We start from the raw sequence: 18,071 nt of genomic DNA, 5'->3' as shown, positions 1-18,071 counted from the left end.
CCATTAGGTCTCTCTTGTTTTCCTGCTAGACCTATGAGTGCAAACATATGGTTTCTGTCCTTCTCTGCCTGGCTTACTTCACTCAGCATGACACCCTCAAGGTCCATCCACTTTCCTACGAAGGGCCATATGTCATTCCCTCTCATTGCCATGTAGTACTCCATCGTGAATATATACCACATCTTCTTGATCCATTCGTGTCTATGACTTTTTTAAAGGGCAGTTTGAAGTTGAAAACTCAGTGCACTGTGTCCAAGAGAGAAGAAAGGATTGGTGTAGGGGTGTTTAAAACAGGAAAGACTGGTGTTAGTGCACGTAGGTCAAATTGTTAAGTCTAATTGTTCTTCTCTCTCCCTTACTGCTGACATCCACTCAGGGGCAGACCCTTGAGCTTTACTAAATTATTCACCATTGATGGTTTCTCTTACTTCCATTCCTTCTTTCTCATGCTTACTGTCAGTACAGTTCTTCCCAACACAGCACATTACAGATATAAAAGTTTTATCCAAATGCAAGGAGCTATTAAATAGAAGGCATGCACTAGCCTTAGGCCCCTGTCCAACACCACTTTGTCACTCACTCAGAGCTAATAAAAAAACTTTCAGTGGAATGGGAGCAGAAGCCTGGGGGTCAAGGCCTGCTGCAGTTTGACTTTAATCCTCTCTCCCTGTTTTCTCTTGTGCCTGCCTCACAACCAGCTTTCTTTCCTTCCCTCTCCCACCCTCCCCCTTTACCCTTCTTTCTTTTACCTCTCTCCTGGTCATTTTTTTCACAATAGACTAAATGTGGCAGTTGTTTTCCTACCTCAGGATGGTAGCTCCCTGCTTTCTAGTACTGAAACATCTCCTACCTTCTTCTCTAATTGTCTAATCCTAGCTGTCCTACAAATAGTAGAGTCTTTCCTCCTTTCAGGTGTGTCCTAGACATTGAAATCCTCAAGGTTGCTCCCCCAGACTTCTTAGATCCAATTGACCTAGACTCTCAGGGTATCTGTGGTGGATTGCTCTCCAACATTTAACTTTACTTTTCTTTAATTCCTGTGTTATTGTGCACATGTCTTGAGGCAGAGATCATGTCTCACTCATCCAGAGATACAGGAAGCAGAAAGAGCCCTTGTCTCAGTGCATAGACTTGACATCTACTTGTACTGTGCTGCTTGCCAGCTTTCTACTTTGGGCTTGTTTTTCTTATTAGTTTACAAGAAGGTGGTACTGAATAATTATTATCATCATTTTTTGTTCTCATGTTTATGATTTTTTAAGTCTCATAGTGTGGGACCATCCCATAAACCTATACTGTCTAATGAGTTCCTTGGCTTTTGGGTTCCCAGACTAGTGGCTACAAACCATACAAATTAATGTCAACTCTGAAAATTTTCACTCCAGAAAAAACTGTTCAATGTCCAACTGCAAATTTTGAGTGCATCTCTGTCCTATGAATAACTCTAGTTTCTGGTGCTTTGAGTAAATGAGCTACAATTTGTGTCTTGATTATATAGTAAATATGCAGGCCAAAAGAACATATGCATCCTAGGATAAACCAAGGACATTTAGTTTCACCTTTAAATATATGCATAGGTACTATATCAAGATTACTTCTGTAAATGAGTTGATTTGAATGACTTAAAATAAATCCGGTCAATTAAATTTAGTAACCTGAAAACAATGTACTTCAACCCTATTTTCCAGGTTTATTCTGGAATTTTTTTCAAATAATAATTTTTCCCCTAAACAATCTTCCCTTAGTAATTGGCTCAATTCCTAAAGAGATAATGGTGTTTCCCAATTTGAAGTTCCTTTTCTTGTGTAGACATCCTACAGGCCCTCATCAAGGCCATTTATCAAATAAGCTTTCTATAATATTGGTAATACCAATGACACACCTCTCAAGTCTTCTGAATTCACTCTGCAAAAACTCCATAAGGATGGATCCCCTGAGACATTTTTGCTCAGGTTTCTTTGGATATTAGCAGTTCCAGTGCACCACAGAACCAGAAAGTGTCCCAAGAGTCTTGAGCTCTAAGGGCCAAGCTGAATATTGCCCTCAAGATGCGGTTTTCCCAACAGTCCCTAGCTGGTGATGAACACTTTTATTTGTTTCCTATCGCTACTATAACGAATTACAAAGAACGAGGACACAAATTTATTATCTTACAGTTTAGTAAGTCAGAAGTCCAGAAGGCTGTCAATGCACTAAAATTAAATTGTTATAAGGGGTGAATTCCCTTCTGGAGGCTCTATGGGAAAATCCATTTTCTTGCCTTTTGCAGGTCCTAGATACTGTCCACATTTCTTGGCATTGTGCCTCCTTTCTTCAAAGTCAGCAATATCACATCTCTCTTACCTTTCATTTGTTGGCACATCTCTGTCTCTGACCACAACCATGAAAGATTCTGTTCTGTTAAGGATCTGTATGATTACATTGGGCCCACCTAGATAATCTACAATAATCTCCCCATTTCAGGGTCCTTAATCCCACCTGCAGTATTTCTCTTGCCATATACAGTAACATTCACAGTTTCTAAGAATTAGGATGTGAACATCTTTGTCATACCATCTTTCTGCCTAGCAAAGGGTGGAGGAGCAGATGGGGCAGACTACCACTCACTCCTGCTGTTGAGAGTGCTTCTAAGCAAGATCCTTGTATTTCCTCCTTTTCCCCTTTTATACAGATCTGGTCTACATCTGTCTTTCATCCCACAACTGGTTTCTTCCTGGTATCACAGTCCACGGTTTTCATCAAAAAAATTCTCTTACCTTCTGGGTGTGGTTTTTCTCTCCACTAAATGTTTCAGAGCCAATCTTTCCATATCTCCAGTCCATAAAGGAAAGCTCTTAGCAATCTGTGGGTCCAGTTGTTAACCAGTTGTTGCCATACATGACAGCTCAGCCATGGTTCGCTAAGCTCTTTTCCTGTTCTGAGGAAAGAACTCATCTCTATAATGCTATGCTCCAGAGCACATATTTGTAACCATTATGAATTTTATAAATTTGCTTTAAAACTCAGAAATTTTAAGGACATTTTCTTTTGTGATTATCTGTAACTTTCAGAATGTGTGTATTGCTTAACTATAATTGTATGACTATAATTTACTATGACTTCAGCAACGATTATCAAAGAGTTTATATTTTATGAATCACAATGACACCTATATAACTTGAGAGATAGGACAGGAGTGGGCAAGAGTGGTGATTTATCTGATCTAAGACTATGCTAGCTGTGTATATAGATTTGTGGGTACCAAATATGAATCCTGGTCTTACTGGCAAATTTTTATCTAAGGGTTACAGACAGTGTCCCTGTGGTCTTATTCATTTTTCTAGGTTCCCCATGAAATGACCCATATATTGTATGTTTTCCAAATCTTTCTTGAAGTAAAAGCTTTCCAAACTCTGTCCACAGTAATAGTTGAGACAGCATAGCTGTATATTCATGCCCCTCAACACATGTTCCTCTTGGGGACAAACCCCCACTCAATCCACCATGCCCTTTGGTCTCCTTCCCAAGTCCTACTCATCTGGTCTAACTCTTAATTTCTCTCTTCCATCTGTACAATTGTCAGCTCAAGTCACTTTCTGTGAACTGATATTTTCAAGAACCCTGCAAAAAAATGTTTACTTTCCTGCAGTACTTTATGTTTTGGTCAATATACACTTTTTCTCTCTCTCTCTTAAAACTTCAGCTCTACTCATTGTCTTCTGAGAATCCATTATGGGCTTTGCATGAAAAATGTACTTCAGCTAAAACATATGAAATCATACTATATGATTTTTTTCTTTTGATGTAGCTACCCATTAGGGAAAGTAAATCTATATAAGACTCACAACTTGTCCTATTAAAACATTTCACTTGTAATTTTATATTTGCTTGAGACTATTTTCCTTCCTCTACAAGACAGATTTTCCATGAGTCTTCCCATTTTATAATAAATATTCTCCACTCCCACTTGTAGTACTGACTAAAGGGGGTGTTTTCCAACTGAAATGTGTTTCAGAGTCTTCATTCTGAATAGTTTCCCCTTAGCACAAGGTGGTCTCTCTTAGCATCTCAACCTGCCTATTTTTAATAAGTGAAGCATTGGTAGAATCCTATCAGTGAAGTAGAAGCTATCCAGAGATCTATTCATTTCCCTCCTTCTACCTAGCAGCATAAATCTAAACCAAAGGAAATGCCAAGTTCAGACTTTTCTGGACACATTTTAAGGGTATTTGTGGTACTTTTCTCTCCGGAGTAAATCTTCAGTGATAGTGTATTTTAATGAAAGTTTCACCTGGTGGCCATACAGGAGGTTTTTGATCATAGAGACATTTCATGATGGGCCCTCTAAAATCTTGGGGATCTGCTTGGAACTTTCAATTCTTGAAATAATCCTATGAAGTAGCTAAGTAGAAAACTGAGATCTAAAGAGGCTTAAGAATATAAGAAATTAATGCAAGTCAGGGCTAGATGGGTCTTCCAGAAGTGAGTTCAGTCCCCTTTTCCATATAAAGTTGCCTCCTCAGTTTTCCAGATAATGAAACCTGCCACCTTGAAGTCACTGAGGAACTGAGACCAACCAGGTTTTCCTTGACCCCCCCCCCCCAACCAGACATCTTCAATGAGAAGTTGAATGGGTAGCATGGGCTTCACTATGTGAGAGGCCAACATGGCACAAAACTAGCCTTTTGTGTTTGAAGTAGATTCTGGGACTGTTACACTCAATATGGAACACTGAGTTGCTTTGTCTATGTTCAACTGAGCGTCTTCATGAATAGCTGAGTGAGGACTGAGTAGTGAATAAATCAGTCTGACTTCAGTGACCTGGATGCTCCCACTTGAAAATCCATAACTGTAGCATCTACAACCCAAGGGACCCATTGAAATATGGGGTGTCAGTGACTATTAATACATTTCAAGCCATAGAAAATCTCGTTAATTGCTTACGTGATTAATTTTTTTGCTCTTCAGTCTGACATCAGGGAGTGTGCATGGACACACACACACACACACATACACACATACTCACTCATACTTAATTAAATACCAGGACGACCTCCAAAGCTTCTGATACAGAAATTAATCTAAAGACAGAAGACAGAAAGAACATAAATAAAGGAAATAAACAGATCCAGAGCTGGCACATTTGTTTTCCTTGTTTCTGTTTACTCACTGTTTATGGCAGTCCTGTAAAATCTCTCATGATAAACCCTCCTATCCAAAGGCTATAGAGATAAACCCTTTTTATGGTAATTACATTTTTAAGTTTTCTTTGAATTAGGGTCCTAGAAGACCCAATGTATGGGGTTAGCCTCCAGTTTTCCTATCTGTAAAATTAAGTAGTAAAAAATGAGACAATCTTGGGACTTATATCTTCAAGATTGCATGTTTATTCAACCATCTATTCATTCCCTCATTTGCTCATTGAATAAAAATATACATGTGTCAGGGACTGGACTAGTACAGAGGGAAGTATGAAAGATTGAGTTCTAGTTACCTCGTGGCTACTGATCTAATAGAACTTATAATACAGTTCACAGATAATCAGAACATAATAAGAGAACTACTACAATAGAATTATAAGAAACATGCTCTGAGAAGACAGAAAAAAGAGTAATACATTATGCCTAATTGAAGGGAAAGAACAAAACTTTATGGAGAAAATGGTCTTTGAACTGGGCATTGATTAGAAATTTCTGATAGGTCAAAATCTGGGAGGAAGAAGAGAGAGAAACAAAAAGCACTTTGCAGATTGGAGAAACTGAGTGAAGAAAGACAGTGGAACAGAGAAAAGGAATAAAGTCACCAGCTACCTAAGAGCCCAGAGACTAGGTTACAGACAGTGCTTTAGGGAGATTGGGGTGATACATACATGAGTAATACAGTCAGTCCTCAGTATTCACTTACTTAAGGGAGCTTTGCACATTTACATTATCCTGATCTGTAGTCTATTCTACAAACAGTAGGTGCTTAATATTAAGTTATAGCTTGCCTAACACTGATGCTGATGTTCTACGGACAGTTTCAGATATTAAATTTGAAGACAGAAAAAAAGGTAATCAACTGGATTCAACCAAAACAACAGTCATAATGAAAGGCCAGAAATGAGAGAAAAGGTTGGAGTTGACACAGAATAGAAATGAGAGGGGTTGTAATACCAAAGGAAGGTGATAAGCTAAATGTTACACATACAAGAGGGGTAATAAACATTCTCAAAATACTTAATATTTAGCTTTGACAATGGCAAAAATCTTTCCACTGAAGACTCAGAAGAAGGCATTTTTAAATATAAAAATCAAGAAGTGCCAATTCCTATATATTCCTGTATATTGCCTCCAAAGAAGTATGTTTGTCAAAGAGTTAAAGGTCAATAATTTTTTAAATGTTTTTTGTTCATTTTTGAAAGAGAGAGAGAGAGAGAGAGAGAGAGAGAGAGAGAGAGAGAGCACGCATCAGCAGGGGAGAGTCAGAGAGAGAGGGAGACAGAATCCGAAGACAGGCTCCAGGCTGTAAGCTCTTGGCACAGAGCCCGACGGAGCTCAAACCCACGAACCATGAGATCATGACCTGAGATGAAGTCAGACACTTAACTGACTGAGCCACCCAGGTGCCCATAAAGATCAATAATTTAAATCCTTATAAATAATATTCAGGTTACAAGATATGGTATGGTTTTTGTTTCTTAAAAAAAACCTATAAATACTATGTATTTATGTATACATAAAATGTAAATTCCACAAGGATATTTATAAAAATATTAATAGCAGGTAGAAGAATGACTGGTAATGCTTTTCTTATTGTTTACTTGACCTTCTAATTTTCTAAAAGGTATAGAAACATTTGATACCCTCCTTCCCTTAGTAGAGCATCTGGTTATCACTATGGGTTCTGGAGCTTGAGTCCTAGCTCCATTAGTCACACTCGCTGTGTGACATGCACCTCAGCTTCCTTTTCTGTAAAATGGGGGAGTTAATAGTGTAGGGTTGTTATGCAGATTATGAACTAACACATGCAGAGACAGAGTACTTAGAATAGGGCCTGGCATATGGCAAGTACTATCCCTACTATTCCCTGTCTCAAAATAACAGGAATATAACTTTGTTTATGTGATGGTTTGACTACTAAATGATTTCATCTGTGCATGTCAGTGAGGGTGTGCTGACAGGACCTCAGCTGCCTCCTATTCCCATATCACCCAGCCATGTGTCAGGCCTCCAAGACCAGGGCCTGTGATCTAGAATCTCTAGAATGCCAGGAACTGTCATGTTATGAAGTTTCATACTTATTGACAAAGTAGAAGTGAACATTTTAGTTTATATTCAGAAAAGGAGAACATGTTAACCAGTAATTTTGGTTTGACATGCCTTGAGAAACAGATCAGTTTGGTAGCTGGTCTCTGAATAACAAAGTCCAGGGGGGACGTCTGTCATAGCCTTAGATAGGTGAATGTCCACACCTCACTGGGGGCCAGCATAAACAGTAGGGTGGTCTATGCATGATGACTCCCACACCACTCAGAGTGTGTCCACCAGTGTGAGGTGCCACAGGGCTAGTTAAGTTCCCTGGGCAAATCTTTGCAGCCAGGGATGAGAATCAGAGGTGAGTACTATTATCAACAATATATTTTTATTCTTATGTTTGTTCATTTTTTGTTTCTGTTTGTTTAGAGATGGACCCATTATTTAGGTTCTTTGTAAGAAATTTAGAATGCCAGTTTGTGAGGATAAACTCCATTTGTGAGAAAACACCAAGCAGAGGTAGCTCTGAAGCTGAGGAACAGCTTTGATTTTTGGCAGAATTTGCAAGTCCACAGCTTTTTAATCAACCTTGTGCTGTTCTGCAATCTTATATTTCTCTTTCTCTGTGTTGAAGATCTCACCTTCCTGGTGTCTGGGTTTACGCAGCTGCTTCTTCTTAAAGTAAGCATCAGTGAGGTGTTTGGGGATTTTCACACTGCTGATATCAATTTTGGTGGAGGTGGCAATGACAGATTTCTGGTGTGTTCTAGGCAGAGGAACTCGATTGAGGGACAGAGGTCCAGTCACAAGTAGCAAGCCACTGCTCAGTTGATTCAGGAAAACCACCCTTTTGCCTCTGTGGCGCTCAGTGAGGAATACCAAAATGGTCCCAGGAGTGAAGCTAGCTCGCAGTTTCCTCACATGCTGACTGAAAGGTTTTTTGCTGTGGCTCAACAGCTTCTGAGGCATATCTTCAGTAGAATAATACCTGGGCGTTTTGCAAAGTTTAATCACTCAGGTACCACCCTTCTTGTCACCACCAACTGATTTTGTGACAGTAGCAAGAATCTTCTCTTTCTTTTCAATCCTGGATTTAGCCACTGAATACTTCCTCTTGTAGATAGCCTTTGACCAATACATAGCCGATCGGGAATATCTGCCAATTCCTCTAACTAGGACAGGATTTCGGCTGCAGTGGGGCTTCCCCTTCTGTGGCGTTTTAGGCTTGAGGTTACCTTTCTAAACCTTGCCACCAGCATCAGCCTTCTTGACTTCAGGTTTCTTCTCCTTAGTATCTGGCTTCTCAGCTTTTTCACCCACTTGCAAGATGGGAAAGAGCTAGGGGCGCCTGGGTGGCTCAGTCAGTTAAGCCTCCGACTTCGGCTCAGGTCATGATCTCGCATTGGTGGGCTAGAGCCCCTTGTGGAGCCCTCTGTCAGGCTCTGTGCTGGCAGCTCAGGGCCTGGAGCCTGCTTCCGATTCTGGTCTCCCTCTCTCTCTCTGCCCCTCCCCATTCATGCTCTGTCTCTCTCTGTCTCAAAAATAAATAAAAAACATCAAAAATTTTTTTAAAAATGGGAAAGAGCTATATTTTTATTTTTAACATCAAAGTCAATGGGTTAAAAAAAATTTTAAGTCAATATGTTGTAGGAAGAAGAGGCTCTTGGGGCGCCTGGGTGGCTCAGTCAGTTAAGCATCTGGCTTCAGCTCAGGTCATGATCTCATGGTTTGTGGGTTCAAGCCCTGCGTCGGGCTCTGTGCTGAGAGCTCAGAGCCTGGAGCCTGCTTCTGATTCTGTCTTCCTCTCTCTGACCCTCCCCTACTCATACTGTCTCTTAAAAATAAATTTAAAAATTAAAAAAAAAGAAATTTTCGGAAGAAGAGGGTCCTAACCTATAATTTTCCCCTCTACTTAAAAAATAAACATCAATTAAACAGAATAGAACAGGCAAAGCACATCTCAGAATGAATCAAATACCCTACCATATCCTAAGAAGAATTAAAATTGCAAGAACACACCTATTTGATTTTAAGGAAAATATATATTAATTGAACTTTTCAAAGTTTATATTATTAGCTCATTGGGATAGGAGTTTAAAATCTGCTTTTTGGTCAAGTGGACAAGAAAGCCACCTTTGAATTTTCAGTCCTTACTGTCACTAACAGCAGGACCTATGGTGCTAAAAGATCATAAAACTGCATTAAGGTGGCCCTATGACTACCCACACCCCACTTCTAGCATGTTGACCCCTTAGTAACAAGGGAGTCCAGGGGAAAAGCCCACCCCAATTAGAAATTCTCTGGCTCTACTTTGTAGGTAAAAATCTAAAGGTTCTTTATTTTTTTGTGAGCATTCTGTTGTTTCTTCCCCACTTCCTCAGGATGCTCGTGTGTGACACAGAATACAGTTCCCACTAAATGTTTCCCCTTATACATCCCAGAGCTAACCCCTGGACTATTTCAGTTACAGGCTCAAATATTATACATAGACACATGAAACATCAGGCTAATTTATGTGATTTGCTTCTCTGGATTTCCCAAAAAAAATTCCACTCAAAATTCTTCCACATTTAGAATGGGAAAAAATAAATATGTTTTTTGGGTTACCATGAAAAGTATGCTATTAATTTAAGAAATTCATATTTTCTATAAACATGGTGATTCATGTCTGTGTTTATATCACACTACCATCCACATTTATGAGAATAATTGGAATGTTCATTAGTAAGGACTACATTGACTTTTTATAGCTAGCTGTAATCTTTTATGTGAGTAATGTGTCTTAGACTTTATTAGAAATTTTTGTAACTGTCTGTAAATAGTATATGTAAATTTCTACAAAACATGTCCATTTTTCAGTCCATAGCTAATATAGGTTGCATACTGACATTTATCACAAAGAGTTATATTTGGTAACATTAACTGTTACCTCAAACTGCTGAACCAGGAAAAGATTAATTTCTTAGCATTTTTCCTTATTGTGCACATGAGTACATAATTTTAAGCTTTCATGATATACACATATTATTTAGTATTAGAGGTCTTTATAGCAGGAAAGGAACTCAGAGATCACTTAGTTGAAGCACATAGTATTCAGTTTACAAATGAAGAAATGGAAATGGGGTTCAAACATCTACAATAGTTTACCCAAGATTACTTTGTGTTTTGTAGTATAAATTAAACCAATTTTTACTATCATCCATTAAGTTACTGAACTTGTTACACAGTTTCTACATGCTAAATATCATGCTGTGCTCCAAGAATACAATGTGTAAGGCTCAGTTCCTGCCTTCCAAGAGCCCTAAGTTAGTCTAGTGGGTAAGAAAATATATTATCAGACATTGAACTGTGTTAAATGGCAAGCCAGGGAGCCCAGCTGTGCTCTAGAAGCCTCAAAGAAAAGAAATGATTCTGGCATTGAGGGTTCAGGGAATGCCTTATCTGATTTTCAATTCTTTGTTATAAAATGGTGAGCACTAGAAACATGAGTTGACTTAAGGAAATCCAAAAAACTACATTTTAATTTAATTTTGCTACATACTTGCTCTATGGACCTTGGACAACTTGACCTTTCTGTGTTCCCTCATGTTTCAATGGAGATAATATGAACCCAGGTTATATGAAAGACTCTATAATGAGTATGAAATTCTAAGTATTCACTAAATATACATTGCTATCCCATATACTAATTTATTTATTTAAAAATTTTTTTTGTTTTTGTTTTCAGAAAAAGAGAGAGCATAAGTGAGGTAGGGGCAGAGAGAAAGGGGGACAGAGAATCCAAGGGCTTCCTGATGACATCAGAGAGACCAACAGAGGGCTCCAACTCATGAACTGCGAGACATAACCTGAGCCGAAATCAAGAATTGGATGCTTAACCAACTCAGCCACCTAGGCACCAATACCCTAATTTAAAATATAGCCTTTTGGGGAGGATACAATATAATTCAGAGTATGTCTCTCAGAGTGGAGGAGAAAATGCCAGAGACACTCAAACAAAAGGCTTATGAGCCTCCCAATACAGTGCTCTTTCTACCTAAACACACTAAATCAAGCTACTACGGTGGCAGAAGCTTGGGGAGAAGAGGACACAAAAATGCAGAGATCATTGGGCTCACAAGTGATCACAGGAGCTGTGGCAATCTGGAGAGCCTTACAGCCAAATAGAAGTGGGTGATGCATGTTATGAATAGCTGCCAAAGGAGATACTGGGAAGGAGACCTATCTTCCTGATTCAAATAACTCAAATTCCAAATTATTTAACCTGCAAAATTCACTAATGAACATCAGTTCGCACTAGAAATTTGGGTATGACCTGAATTAAAATTCTGATCATACAAATAAAATTTCCTTCCTCCCTCCCTCTCTTCCTTCCTTCCTCTCTCTCTCCCTCCTTCCCTCCCTCTCTCTTTGTTTCTTCCTTCTAATTTTACTTAAATCCAAATTAATCATATATAGTGTAATAACAGTTTCAGGAGCAGAGTTTAGTGATTCATCACTTACATGTAACACCCAGTGCTCATCCCAACAAGCTTCCTCCTAATGCCCATCACCCATTTAGCCCATCCCCCGACCCAACCCCCTCCAGCAATCCTCAGTTTTTTCTCTGTACTTAAAAATCTCTTATGGTTTGCCTCCCTCTCCATTTTTATCTTATTTTTCCTTCCCTTCTCCTATATTCATCTGTTGTGTTTCTTACAATTCACATATGAGTGAAATCATATGATATTTATCTTTTTCTGACTGACAGTGTTTTACGTAACATAATGCTTTCTAGTTCCATCCACATTGTTGCAAATGACAAAATTAAATTCTTTTTGACCATCAAGTAATATGCCATTGCATAGGTACACCACTTCTTCTTTATCCATTGGTCAATTGATGGACATTTGGGCTCTTCTTATAATTTGGTTATTGTTAATAATGCTGCTATAAAAATTGGGGTACGTGTGCCCTTTCAAATCAGCATTTTTGTATCATTTGTTTAAATACCTGGTAGTTCAATTTCTAGGTCATTGGGTAACACTATACCTAATTTTCTCAGGAACCTCCGTATTGTTTTCCAGAGTGGCTGCCTCAGTTGGCATTTCCACCAACAGTGCAAAAGGAGCTGGGAAGAATGCACCTTCCTCTGCATTCTTGCTAACATCTTTTGTTTCCTGAGTTCCTAATTTTAACCATTCTGAGGGGTGTAAGGTGATATCTCACTGTGGTTTTGCTCTATATTTCTCTGATGATGAGTAATGGTGAGCATTTGTTCATGTGTCTGTTAGCATTCTGGATATCTTCTTTGGAAAAGTGTTCACATCTTTTGCCCATTTCTTCACTGAATTCTTTGTATTTTGGGTGTTGAGTTTGATAGCTTCCTTATAGATTTTGGATACTAATCCTTTATCTGATATGCCATTTACAAATAATTTCTCCCATTCTGCCGGTTGCCTTTTAGTTTTGTTCATTGTTTCCTTCACTGTGGAAGAGTTTTTATCTTGATAAGATCTCAATAGTTCATTGTTGCTTTTGTTTCTCTTGCCTCTGGAGACATATCTAGTAAGAAGTTGCCATGGTCGAGGTCAAAGAGGTTGCTATATATATTTTTCTCTAAGATTTTGATGGTTTCCTGTATCACATTTATGTCTTTCATTTTGAGTTTATTTTTGTGTGTGGTGTAAGAAAGTGGTCCAGACTTCTGTATGTTGGTGTCATTTACCCAACACCATTTGCTGAAGAAACTGCCTTTTCTTCATCGCATATTCTTTCCTGTTTTGTCAAAGATTAGTTGGCCATACATTTGTAGGTCCATTTCTGGGTTCTCTATTCTGTTCCATTGATCTATGTGTCTGTTTTTGTGTCATTACCATACTGTCTTGATGATTACACCTTTGTAAGACAGCTTGAAGTTTGAAATTGTGATGCCTCCAGCTTTGGTTTTCTTTTTCAGGATTGCTTTGGCTATTTGGGGTCTTTTCTGTTTCCATACAAATTTTAGAATTGTTTCTTCTAGCTCTGTGAAGAATGCTGGTGTTATTTTGATAGGGACTACATTGAATGCGTAGATTGCTTTGGGTAGTATCTACATTTTAATAGTATTTGTTCTTCCAACCCATGAACATGGACGGTTTTTCCTTTTTTTTTTTTTGTTTGTGTCTTCTTCAATTTCTTTACAAGCTTTCTATAGTTTTCAGCATACAGATCTTTTACCTCCTTGTTTAGGTTTATTCCTAGGCATTTTATGTTTTTTGTTGCAATTGTAAATGGGATCGATTCCTTGATTTCTATTTCTGCTGCTTCATTATTGGTGTATAGAAATATAACCGATTTGTGTACATTGATTTTGTATCTTGTGACTTTGCTGAATCAATTCTAGCAGTTTTTTGATGATCTTTTGGGTTTTCCATGTAGTTTCACATTGTCTCTGTGAAAGTTTGACTTTTTCCTTGTTGATTTGGATGCCTTCTCTTTTTGTTGTCTGATTGTTGAGGCTAAGAATTAGAACACTCTATTGAACAACAGTAGTGAGACTGGACATTGCTGTTGTGTTCCTGACTTTAGGGAGAAAGCTCTGCATTTCACAACTGAGGATGATATTAGCTGTGAATCTTTTGTATATGGCCTTTATGATATTGAGGTATGTTCCTTCTATTCCTACTTTCTTGAGTGTTTTTATCAAGAAAGAATGCCTTAAAATCCTTTAAAATGCTTGATGTCAAATACTTTTTCTGTATCTATTGAGAATATCATGCAGCTCTTATCCTTTCTTTTATTTATATGATGTATCATGTTGATTGATTTATGGATATTGAACCATCCCTGCAGCCCAGGAATAAATCTCACTTGATTGTGGTGAATAATTCTTTCAATGTATTATTGGATTTGGTTTGCTACTATCTTGTTGAGAATTTTTGCATCCATGTTTATCAGGGAAATTGGTCTGTAGTTATCCTTTTCGTGGGATCTTTGTCTGGTCTTGAAATCAATGTAATGCTGGCCTCATAGAGGTTTTAATAAAATATTCTTAATAGTACCTTGGATCCCGAAATTCTAAACCTATAAATTTGCATATGAGACAAAATACAGAAGGTATACTGACTTGGCCACAGCCTTTAAAAATTAACCAAGATGGGACTGGATGTACAAGAATTTTATATATCCCCATGTGAGAGAGAATGGACATAGAATGGAGGAAGGCTGGGAAAACCATCAGACTGAGAGGCAAGTCTGTGCTGGAGTAATAGAGTGGAGGCAGTGTGGTGAGGTGGGGTGGAAGGAATCATCCTAGACTGATATTCAGTCAGTCTGTCAGAGAGTTTGTCTTTTTTTTAATTATTAATGTTTATGTATTTTTGAGAGACTGAACAGGAGCAGGGGGGGAGAGAGAGAGAGAGAGAGAGAGAGAGAGAGAGAGAGAGAGAGAGAGAGAGAGAGAGAGAGAATCCAAAGCAGGCTCCAGGCTCTGAGCTGTCAGCACAGAGCCTGACATGGGGCTTGAATTCACAAACTATGAGATAATGACCTGGGCTGAAGTTGGACCCCTAACTGACTGAGCAACCCAGGTGCCCCCAGAGAGTTAGTCTTTAAGCAAAAGTCAGAGAAGCCCATGTCTTCAAGGGCTAGCCTTGGTATTTCTGCTGCTCTGTCATTAGCCAGGGAGAGGGATGGCCATGGCACAGATACGGTGATAGATCTGAGAAGGCAGATGCTGTGTCCCTCATTCTATTATTCCTCTATGGTTGAAGAGCATATGGTTGGGAGCAGTGCTTCCCTGGCTGTTGTGGGACTTTTTTCAGAAGGGAAATGCAGAATAGGGAGGTGATAAGGATGAACTGTATCCTCCTTTTCTATTATAAATGTTGCCTTGGGAGACACACTGGTACTTACCTCCCCCTCCTCCACTATCTGTTCTAAATGTCCCTCATACTGAGAGAGCATCTAAGAAGATCTGGTGCACTTATCTGATGGAATGACCCAGACCTTCATTCATGAAGAGTCCAAAACTTGATAAACATATCCTTGTCAGTCCAGGGTTGCTTGGAGTATCCATTCCCACTTACAAAGGAAAAAGCCCCCTGGGGCCCCCTGGCTTCCACAGGTGTTCATCTATGTCTCAACCATGTAAAAGCAGCCCCAGCTCCTCCCCTGATCAGGATCAATTTCCTGCCAGTAGGGTGACATCTATTTCTGCCTGCTGGTTCCTGAACACAGGAGTCTAGAGTGCCCTGTGATCATTATAACATTTATTCAATAAAACCCTTGTTATATCATCTACCAAAGGTATATCTCCCTATAAGGTCTGGAACCTCCAACTCCCCTGAGGTAGATGAAAAGCATAGCAATTCATGGAAGTCATTGAGGGTGATATTATGTGGGGCTCTGCCTACTTCCCCCTCTTGATTTCCAGACCCAAGTATTCTTCCTACTGGGGACACAGCACCACTGAAGGGAGACTGATTTAATAAGTATGCTGTACCCTGAAGGACGGTAGCCCATCCTTTCTGAGAGGTTCCTCTCATCTCATCAGTTCAGCCTTCAGAAGCCTATGTCAGTGTTCTACAAGACCAAATACTTCTTTAGAGCAAGGTCATGATACATCCAGTGTATTCCATGGTCATGGACCCACTCCTGCACTGCCATTTCTCTGAGGTGGGTCCCCTGGTTGAATGCTATACTGCATAGGGTTCTATACCTGTGGATCAGGCATTCTTCAAACACCTGGATTGTGGTGCTGAGACTATGCAAGCACAAAAGACAACCCTTCATCCTCTCCAATATGGATGCATTTTATTTCTTTTTCTGACATAATTTCTCTGGATATAAATTCCAGTATTATGTTGAATAAAAGTGGCAAAAGTGGACATTCTTGTCTCATTAGTGATTTTAGAGGGAAAGATTTCAGCTTTTCTCCATTGAGTATAATGCTAGGTGTGGGTTTGTCGTATATGTTCTTTATTATGGTGAGGTACATTCCCTCTATACCACTTTATTGAGTACTCTTATCAAAAATAAATGTTGAATTTTATCAAGTGCTTTATCTGTATCTATTGAGGTGATTATATGATTTTTATTCTTTATTTTGTTAATGTAGGGTGTCAAATTGATTTGCAGATGTTGAATCATCTTTGCATTTCTGAAATCCAACTTGATCAGATGTATGATCCTTCTAATGTTTTGTTGAATTCAGTTTGTTAATATTTTGTTGGGGAGTTTTGGAATTATGTTTATCAGGGATATTGGCCTGTAATTTTCTTTTCTTTTGATATCCTGTCTGGTAATGTTGGCTTCATAAAATGAGTTTAAATATTCCCTCCTCTTATTTTTTGAAAGGTTTTGAGAAGGAGTGATATTAGTTCTCCTTTGAATGTTTGGTAAAGTTCACTAATAATGTCTGTTTAGTTTTGGATTTTTGTTTGTAGGGAGTTTTGTTTTTGTTTTTGTTTTGTTTGTTTGTTTAGAGAGCACAAGCAATGAAGGAAGAGAGAGAGAGAGAGAGAGGAAAGAGCTTCTGTGCTAAAGTTGGACACTTAAGCAACTGAGTCAGCGGGTAGGGAGTTTTTAAATTACCAATTCAATCTTTTTTACTTGTAATCAGTGTGCTTGATTTTCTATTTTTCTGGGGACCCTGTTCTTCTGGCAACTCATTAACTTTGATGTTAAAATAAAAATATATTGTTAATAATAGCACTCAGAATTTATCAAGCACTTAGTATATGCGAAAAGTTTACTAGACATCTTCATTATTATTTCATTTAATTTTCAAAGGGATCTTTGGGTAAATATGGGTAATGAAAAATTAAATTTCAGAAAAGTAAAATGAGTTGTTCAAAGTTACACAGTTAGTGATCAATAAACCTGAGATTCATATTTACACAAGCCTGTGTTCTTTCACACCACTTTATATTCTCCTTCTAGGTTGCACAGATTGGCCCAGAGAACTTGAAAACAAATACTCTAGCCCTGAGCCACCTCATGCTGGTAGACACACATCTCTGAGGGGTGTGTCATTCTGGTTCACAGTGAGGTGTGGACATTCACCTAATCTAGTCAGACCTCCCCACTGAACTTTTATTCAGCAACTAACTATCCAACTGATCTGTTTCTCAGGCATCTCAAACCCAAATTACTGAAAGATTATGTTTCTAAGAATTTGTTCATTTCTTCTAGATTATCCAATTTGTTAGTATCTAACTGTTCATAGTAGATTCTTATGATCCTTTGTATTTCTGTGTTATTCATTATAACGTCTCCCCTTTTATGTCTGAGTTTATTTGAGTCCTGTCTCTTTTTCTTTGTGAGCCTAACCAAAAGTTTGTCAATTTTGTTTCTTTTCAAAGAACCCACTCTTGGCTTCATTGATCTTTTCTATTGTCTGTATAGTTTCTATTTTGCTTATTTACAGTCTGATCTTTGTTGTTTCTTCCTTCCAGTAATCTAGGGCTTTATTTTATTTTTTCTTTTCCTAGTTCCTTGAAGTGTAAAGTTAGGTTGCTAGTTTCAGATTTTTTTTTTAGATAGGCTTTATTATCACTTTGAACTTTCCTCTTAAAACTGCTTTTGCTGTATCCCATAGGTTTTGGTGTGTTGTATTTCCATTTATGCTCGATTCAAAGTGTTTTCTGGTTTCAATTTTGATTTTCTTGTTGACCCTTTGTTTGTTTAGTAGCATATTGTTTAGTCTACATATCGTAAAATTTCCATTTTTCTTTATATATTTCATTGCAGTTTTGGTCAAAGAAGATGCTTGATATAACTTCAGTTTTCTTAAATTTGTTAATCCACTTGTTTTGTGGATTAATAGATGACCTACCCTGGAGAATGTTTCATGGAATTTGGGAAGTATGTGTATTCTGCTGTTTTGGAATGGAA

At 38.3% G+C, this 18,071-nt stretch overlaps 1 pseudogene; it reads right to left on the bottom strand.

Moving 5' to 3' along the window:
- Positions 1-7,678: 7,678 nt before the first annotated feature.
- LOC115295197 overlaps positions 7,679-18,071 on the bottom strand; it is a 132,129-nt pseudogene continuing 121,736 nt past the window's right edge.

The sequence above is a fragment of the Suricata suricatta genome, chromosome 7 (genome assembly GCF_006229205.1).
Source record: "Suricata suricatta isolate VVHF042 chromosome 7, meerkat_22Aug2017_6uvM2_HiC, whole genome shotgun sequence".
Lineage (NCBI taxonomy): Eukaryota > Metazoa > Chordata > Mammalia > Carnivora > Herpestidae > Suricata > Suricata suricatta.
The sequence above is the reverse complement of the archived record's forward strand: the minus strand, read 5'-3'. Positions and strand labels throughout refer to the sequence as shown.